The sequence below is a fragment of the Panicum virgatum genome, chromosome 5N, assembly GCF_016808335.1.
Source record: "Panicum virgatum strain AP13 chromosome 5N, P.virgatum_v5, whole genome shotgun sequence".
NCBI classification, from domain to species: domain Eukaryota; kingdom Viridiplantae; phylum Streptophyta; class Magnoliopsida; order Poales; family Poaceae; genus Panicum; species Panicum virgatum.
Window position 1 is genome coordinate 12,392,931 of NC_053149.1, and position 8,524 is coordinate 12,401,454.

Here is an 8,524-nt window from a genome sequence, read left to right on the forward strand (position 1 = left end):
AATTACTTAGCCAAGACCAGAGCCATATAATATTGTGGTTGTACGGTTTTCTTGGGTGGTTCTCCATGTTCCAATTAAATCATAATACTCTTGTAAATAAGCATAGATAGAAAGATGGTTAATGTCACTTGCCTTTCTCCAAAGAAAAGCTACTCTTACTGCTCTTCAGCTCTTGCTCACTTGCAAAACTTGATCTTCAATCTTCGAACAGCGACCCTTCTACTTGAAGCAATCATAGAGCAAATATACAAAACAAACAAAGTAGATCTAAGAACAATACACCAAAAACAAAATAAAGGCTTTAAAAGAACGCACTAAAGAATAGAGCTCGCTGCTACGGTTACGAGAGCGCAAGAAACACGAAAAACGGAGCTAAAACGGCGATTCTATGGGATAAATGGTGTGTTAGGAATTTAGTCGCGATTAACCAAAAGATTAAGAACTAATAGAAAAGATTTGTAAGACACAACAAAGTGTGCTCACATAGGATAACAGGGTGATAAAGCTATTGCACACGTTGCAAGAATCATGTGAGCGCAAGAATTGATGAAAATGGAGTTAAAACAGAAAAATTATGGCTAAAACAAGGTTCTAAGGATTTATTTGTGAAGAAACAGAGCTTCTAGAGGCTAGATCTGGAGAAACCAGGGGCTAAAACGAGATCAAACCTAAACTACAGGGGCTAGCTTGAAAAACTATAGGCTAAGGACGTCGGGTTCTATATTAGAAAAGATCGGGGGTTTTCTGAAAAGTTTTGGATTAAAACAGAAATACTTTTGAACTCCGGAGGACTACTGGTTTATTTGCCTAAATCTGAGGGGCTTCTTTGCAAAACACCTAGGGTTGACCGGTACATAACTGTTTGACTCGGGTCAAATCTATTTTGAGCCGTTGGATCTAATCTGAAAGGCTATGATCTGATTTGGATTGGATCTAATCTGAACCCTAGGATCAGAATCGGACGACACTGGGCGGAAGGGGGCGGCGGATGGCGGCGCTCGGCCGATAGACGGCGGCGCTTGGCCGGAGCTTCGCCGGAGAAGGCGTTTGGGCACTCAGGGGCTCGGTTCTGCTCGGGTTTGGGTCAGGAAGCATGCGGGGGAGGCGGCGAAACCATCTAGGGCATCCGTGCGAGGTCCAGGCGACGGGGCAAGGCGTGCCTCACCTCGATGTGAAGTTCCGGAGGGGGTCGAACTCGACGAGGAAGCGTCAGAGCGGTGGATTGGCGTCGACCCGAGCTCGGGCGGAGCTCCAATGGCGGCCGCGGCTAGGGTTTGGGCGAGGTAGGAGGCGGTGGCACTGTTCCACGGGTCGAGGGAGTCCGCGGTGTTACTTATAGGGCGGAGGATGGGCCTCGGCGTGCGGGCCAAGAAAGGCCGCGACGCGAGAATGCGGGCGGCTACCGGAGTCGCAGAGTCCAGCTCGCTCACGAGGAAGATGAAGACCCTGACAAGTGGGGCCCACCTGTCAGTGGTGGAGAAAAAGAAAAGGGTGGGAGGCGTCGGGTTGGGCCGATGGAAGAGAATGGGCCGGCGAGGTGGTTTCTGGGCCGCGGGGTGAAGGTTTCGGGCCGGGAAAAAAAAGAGAGAGGGAAAAGGAGATTAGGGCCAGTTTCTAGGTTGGGCTGAAAGAGAGAAAAAGGAGGGAGAAAGGTTTTGCATTTTCTTGAGAAGAAACAAACACATTCAATTAAAATTCAAATTCAAGAAATTCAAATTCAAATTGAAACTCAAATAAATAAACAATGCACCGCAGCATGAATGCAACACAAACAAAAAGTTTATGAGAAAACAACACGACGCGGGTAAATTTCCCTATAGAAAACAACAAATTATTATTTTTTAAATACTAAATTTCCTTTGAAGGTAATAAATGTTGGGAAATTTTTTTACAATTATGAGAAAATTATTATTTTATTTTGAATTTTAATCACATCTTGAAATTTAAAAATTTCGGTGTGACAGCGGGCGTCGAGCTCGAGCCGGCGGACGGCGGTGCGCGGCGGGGTGGCGCGAGGCCAGCCACAGGAACGCGCACGCGAGGCCGGCCCTCCTCCTCCCCGCGCCATCCCTCTCCCCGGTGGCCGCGGCGGCGAGCGGCGCGCGCAGCCGGCGTGCGTGCGTCCGCGTCGGCGGCGGCGAGCGGTGCGTGCAGGCGGCGTGCGTCCGCGGCGGCTGCGGCGCGCGGCGAGCGGCGTGCGGCGGCGGAGAGTGGCGCGCGCAAGCGGCGAGCGTCCGCGGCGGCTGCGGCGCGCGGCGAGCGGCGTGCGGCCGCGGCGGAGAGCGGCGGGTGCAGGCGGCCGCGGCGGCGTGCGTGGCGGCGAGCGCGCGCAGGCGACCGCAGCGTGCGCGCGGCCATCCCCAGCACTCTCCCTCCTCTCTCTCTCTCTCCATTCCTCCCTCCTCTGCAGGGACGCTGCAGCCTCAGTCCCTCTATCTCATTCGCTCTCTCTCTGTTTCCCTCCCTCTCGGTGTTCAACATCTTGAGCAAATGCAGTAGGACGAAGGATATTCTCGTCGATTAATGTGTATACCTCCCTCTCGTCGATTAATTTGGTCATCTTCCTTTCCTCTCTGAACAACCATCTCTTCCAATTTGCTCTTGGAACAAGCATAGAGTCAATCTGTGCCCTTGTGTCTGAAATCGAATCTCTCAATTTTGAGTTCTCCTTAGCCCCGCTCGTCGTGCTCGCCATCACCCTGGAGCCCTGTTCAAGATTCAGAGCAGCAAGAGGGAGGGAAACAGAGAGAAAGAGCGCTCCAGCTTGCCTGCAGCTTGCCTTAATCGACGTGAATCTCCCGCACTGCACCACCAAGCCCATACCATTTCACCCGCCGCTCTTCAGGGGCAGTTGCTTAGTTTCCCTGCCGTTCTGCCTGGCCACCGGCCGCAGGCCGCGGGCGGACGCCACCACCGAGCACGCACCCGCAGCAACGACGTCGCCGAGCACGCTAGCCGAGATAACACGGGAACGGGGACAGAAGGAGCTAGAGCCAGCGTCGTCGCCATAGAGAGAGAGAGCGCCGGGAGAGAGACAGAGAGAGCACCGACGGAGAGAAAGCAGCGACAGATTAAACAAGCTGGCTGACGTGGATGCCATCTGGGATCAAAACCAGCCTCCGGTGGACTAGGGGGCTTGAGTATCTGGTTTTGACATGGATGCCATCTGGGATCAAAACCAGCCTCCGGTGGACTAGGGGGGCTTGAGTATCTGGTTTTGACAGTTCGCGGGGTCTGTTGCACGGTTTCATAGTTAGGGGTTGAAATTTAGACTTATAGAATAGTTGAGGGGTAACGTGGACTTAATCTTTTTTTTTATTGGACTATTGGTTTTTGTAGGCAAAAACCACAGCCAAAGCCCAACCAAAAACACCGTCGCAGCTGCTTCGCAGAAGGCCCACGACGCGGCTCACGGAGAGCTCTTCTCCACCGCTGCCCACTCCCACGCTAATTCGGCCCACCGACGGCGTCCCGCCGTCTTGCCACCACCGCCGGTCTTCCGCCGCCACACAGACCTCCTTCTAGCGTTGGGAGACCAACCTGACCCCGACAACCCAGATTCCGAACCCTGGAAGCTGGGCCCACCTGCAGTGTGGCCGTGCCTTCTTCTACGACGGTTCAGCACGCAGTCACGCACCTTTAAAATTCCGGGTCAGTCCCTCGCATGTCACCCGAACCCCATAGAGGACACATCCCTTAATTCCCCGTAACACCTTTCTTCAAACCGTATGTTCGGTTTTGACTAGGACTTATTATACTGCTTAAAAAAAATACAAGCTCCGATGAACAAAAGTCTGATGGTAAAGCAGTAAAGCGATTTACAAACAACTTGACTTTCAGCCCAGCACATGAACGTTGTGCCATGGACGGTTGGTTTATTTACAACAGTACCAATAATTCTCCGAGAACTTGCATTGCATGTTCACTTCAACCAACACGGTGACACCACAAAATTAAATTGTCACAAATTTAAAATGGGTACCTTTGGCCTAGCAACGCAGGATATACGCAGGCCAACATGCAGCACGCTCTGCTGAATGTGAGAGCACAAAAAGGTAGAATAGAATAATACAAGTCCACAATAATACAATATGGTTCCTCTCGATCACGCAATGTACAAGTACTATTTATATACTGCTAGGTGTACCCTTTTTTTTTTGTCATAAGTGGAACGGAACAATAAGATCAGTGTACCACAACTTCGCGCATGCGTTATTGTTCGTATCGTGTGATAAGCTTGACATAAGAAGCTTACTGAAGAATCTAATCTTATATTCCAAAAATATTTGGGTGAAAAGCTAAAAGTATTGGCTTGTTCAGTGTAGTTCCAAGCATTGTTCGCCTACATAAGCACATTTAAAAACATCGTCATTAAATAGTAAACTATTATTCGGTTTGATGTTTATCATGTTTAATGGTTGTTTAGTGCAAATAAATAATAAATTAAACATAATTGTCCAAAGCACTTTAATTTAATGTGATATATTTTTTTATGGTCATGCCCAAAAATATTGAAAAAAATTGCCTCAAAATTTTTATTTCGCCTCAAAAAATATTGAAAAAGGCGTCTCGGGATCATAACATGCGCGGGACAGGTTAGATTAGGGTGTGTTTAGATCTTGTAAAATTTTGGACGAAATTCACTGTAGCAGTTTTCAACCGAAGATTAGAAGGACTAAATATGATCTAATTATAAAACTAATTACATGGATGACCGGTAAATCGCGAGACGAATCTATTAAGCATAATTAATCCATCATTAGAGGTTGTTTACTATAACACGACATTGTCTAATCATGATCAAATTAGGCTTAAAAGATTCATCTCGTAATTACACCTGGGGATTATGAAATGAGTTTTTGTCAATTATCCCGATTTAATACTCCTAATTAGTGGTCAAACATTCGAAGTTACTGTAGTGCTGTAAAATTTTGGGTATCTTAAGAGCATCTCCAAGAGCTTTTGTATATTAGGTGATGTAGGTAAAAAAAGAAAAGAAAGGCCAAAAACCCCCATCCAACAGATATTGCATCAATGTGCTCTTGTATTCTCGTTTTGTATCTACAGGGCTCCGCTTTGTATCTTTGGCCACCGCTCGGCGCTCTGCATCCTCCGCCTCCCACGCGTTGACCCCCTGGATTTGGCTGCTCCCGCGCCGGCAGCTCCATTCCGCGCGCGCAGCGTTTGTCGAGCATCCAGGTGCAGGGGCCATCGCCGATGGTCTTGGCCTCCAGACGATGCAACTTGCAGCACGACCAGGTGTAAAGCATCAAGGAGCAGGGGCCGAGACTCACGTACAGGGGCCGAGCAGTAGCACTCACTTACAGGGCGGCGGCGGCGGCGCCCACGTCGTCCAGGGGCGGCGGCAAGACTCAGGGACTGCGGCGCTCACGTCACGCCATCCTGAACTGATTGATCTTGGTGGAATCGGAAGGGCGACGATGAAATTAGTTGCTTGGACCCACTTTTTAATATAGCCATCATATTTTACCTAATCTCTTGGACTACTCCATATAATTATGTGCTTTTCTATTTTTACTAAGTGCCTACAATCTCTAAATTTAACTAACAAAATAAAAGAACTGTTGGAGATGCTCTAACACACCCTTTTTCTGCGCATGGGGCATCCCATCTGATCGCGTGCCTCTCCATCTGATCATGCCGAAATCTCAAGACGGACGGCTCGAGTCGGCGCCTGGATCGAGATCGCCGACGACGACGAACCCACTTGAATTGAATTCCTCCATACTCCTCGTACGTACGTGCATGCGAGTGTGTGCGGCAGGCAGGGACACGTGCCGCGCATCCCGTCTCCCCCGCCCGGCGGCTCATCCCGCGCGCCCGGCCGACGGGATGGACGCCGAGTCGCCGGCCGGTCACCTGGGTCGTGCTGCCGCTTGCCGCAACCGGCTTTGTTTAAAAACACGGCGATCTTTATACATCATCTCAGCAGCTTGGCCCCTTTAATTTCTCCGTCGCTGCGCATCACCATCTTCCTCCGTGCTTACACTATCGTGTCGGCGTCGCGACAAGCTAGGCAGCGGCAGCGGCAGCGGCAGCGGCAGCGGTGGAGCAGCTTGCTAGCTTGGAGGTAGCATGGCGGCGGCGAAGTTGTCCGGCCCCAAGAAGGTCGCCGCCGTGGACGACGCGGCGGCGGCGGCGGTCAAGACGGCCAAGGGGAGATGGGCGCTCGCCGCGCAGTCCTTCCTCGTGCTCTCCGTCGTCGTCGCGCTGTGCGCGCTCCTCTACGCCCCGCGCTTCTTCTCCACGCCCGCCCCGCACGGCGCCATCGCCGGCTTCTTCGCGCCCAGATCGACGAGCGGCGCGGCGTCGGAAGCGGAACACCTCGGCGTCCGCGGCGATGCGGATCGGGAGGGCAGCGGCGATGCGGATCGGGATGGCGGCGGCGGCGCTCCGCGACAGGTTCTCGACAACCAGGTGGGCTCCCCGTGCGCGTCGCTGCCCAGCCACAGCATCTGCTGCGACCGCTCGGACTACCACTCCGACGTCTGCTTCATGGCCGGCGACGTGCGCACGGACGCTGGGTCCCTCTCGCTCCTGCTGTTCCCGCCGCCGGCGCCGGCCGCGGCCGCCGCTGTGGAGGAGCGGGTACGGCCCTACACCCGCAAGTGGGACGGATACATCACCAAGACCATCCACGAGGTGAGGCTCCGGCGGGTGGCCCGGCCGGAGGAGGCCGCCGCGCACCGCTGCGACGTCCGGCACGACGCGCCGGTCTTGGTCATGACGGCGGCGGGGTACAGCCACAACCTGTTCCACGTGTTCAACGACGGGTTCCTGCCGCTGTGGCTGACGGCGCAGAACCTCCGCCGCCGCGTCGTGCTCGCGGTGCTCGCGTACAGCCTGCGGTGGGCCGGCACCTACGGCGAGATCATCTCCGGCCTCTAGGGGTACCACGTCGTCGACCTGCTCCGGGACCGGAGGACGCACTGCTTCCCCGGCGCCATCGTCGGGACCCGCTACCACGACTACCTCGCCGTCAACTCCACTCGGCTCCGGGACAGCAAGACCATCGTCGACTTCCACCGGTTCCTCGCCGACGCGTACGACGAGCCCAATGGCAGCAGCAGCGTCAAGCCGCCGGCGACACCGCCGGCGCCGGGGCGGCCAAGGCTCGGGATCGTGTCGCGCAGGGGCAGGCGCGTGATCGAGAACCAGGCGGCCGTGGCGCGGCTGGCGGCGTCGGTCGGGTTCGCCGTCGACATCATGGAGACGGGCACCGGGGCGCCGCTCTCGGCCGTGTACGCGGCGGCGAGCTCGTACGACGCGCTGGTGGGCGTGCACGGCGCGGACCTGACGACGCTCCTGTTCCTGCGCCCCGGCCGCGCGGCGCTCGCCCAGATCGCGCCGCTGGGCATCACCCTGCTCTCGCGCAACCTCTTCGGCGTGCCGGCGGCGAGGATGGGGCTGCGCTACGAGCAGTACGACGTGAGCGCGGCCGAGAGCTCGCTGAGCCGCAGGTACCCGGCGGGCCACGTCGTCGTGGCCCTCCCGGCGAGGGCGAGGCGGGAGCAGTGGGGGAAGGAGTGGGAGCTCGTGGAGCACGTGTACCTACGCGGGCAGAACGTGAGCCTGGACCTCGACAGGTTCCGGGAGACCCCGGGCAGGATGCACTCCTGGCTGAAGGAGGAGCCACAACAAAGCCTTTGTGGCCAAACGTGCAGATGCATTTACCTAAAATGTAGCCTTGCTATGATATAGAAATGACCATCATTATTGTTACTTTACATTTTCAAATACAGTAAGTAGAACACGTAGATGTCGTCAGATGGCCTCCTACCTGACTCTACTGGCCTTTTGGAGGCTTGGGCTCCATGCTCAGTTGTCAAGTGTGCAGTGGTCATGGAGGAAAGCTCTGCCCGGCTTCGGTTGTGGCCAACAATGGCGATCACCTCAAGCAACATTCACCTCATGCAGAGGGATTGTTGTTATTTGCATGTGGTTGTGGCTACCCCTGCCTTGAATATTCTTGGGATGAAAAATCCAATTTAGAACGAATTGTGTTAGATGGGTGACGGTGTTGTATATAGGTTGGCCACTTGCGAAGCTAGCTGCTCCCTCCGCTTTAAATTGTAGATCATTCCAAATAGGATAAAATAGAACACAAATAGTCTACTCATAATACAATTCTAAATTGAATTTTCACCCGTTCTGATCACCTTCATGTTAGAACATTGTTCGTGTAACTGACTGTCTGGTCCATCAAATGCATCGTTGACCGACCTCCGGATGCGCGTCTGACTGTGGTACTCGCCCGTATCGACCACCAGGCACCAGCCCACCCTAGTCATCGAATGCCAGAATGCCTGCCTATCGTGTTAACTTGGCATCGCCTAGCCATCGCCGTGCCACTACTCCAACACAGGTCATCACCGCCGCTTCCAAAACTCCATCAGCATCAATTTTGACAGCTGTTAGATTTGGATTGATAGTGATAGGGTCCGTCATCACCACCGGGGCTTAGAACCAGAGCAGCCGCTGCGACTCCTGGCGATGCTCCGAC

At 53.8% G+C, this 8,524-nt stretch overlaps 1 pseudogene; it reads left to right on the forward strand.

Annotated features, from left to right (window-relative positions):
- The first annotated feature begins 6,096 nt into the window (after nucleotides 1–6,096).
- Nucleotides 6,097–7,722, forward strand: LOC120674562 (annotated as a pseudogene).
- The last annotated feature ends 802 nt before the right edge of the window (nucleotides 7,723–8,524 follow it).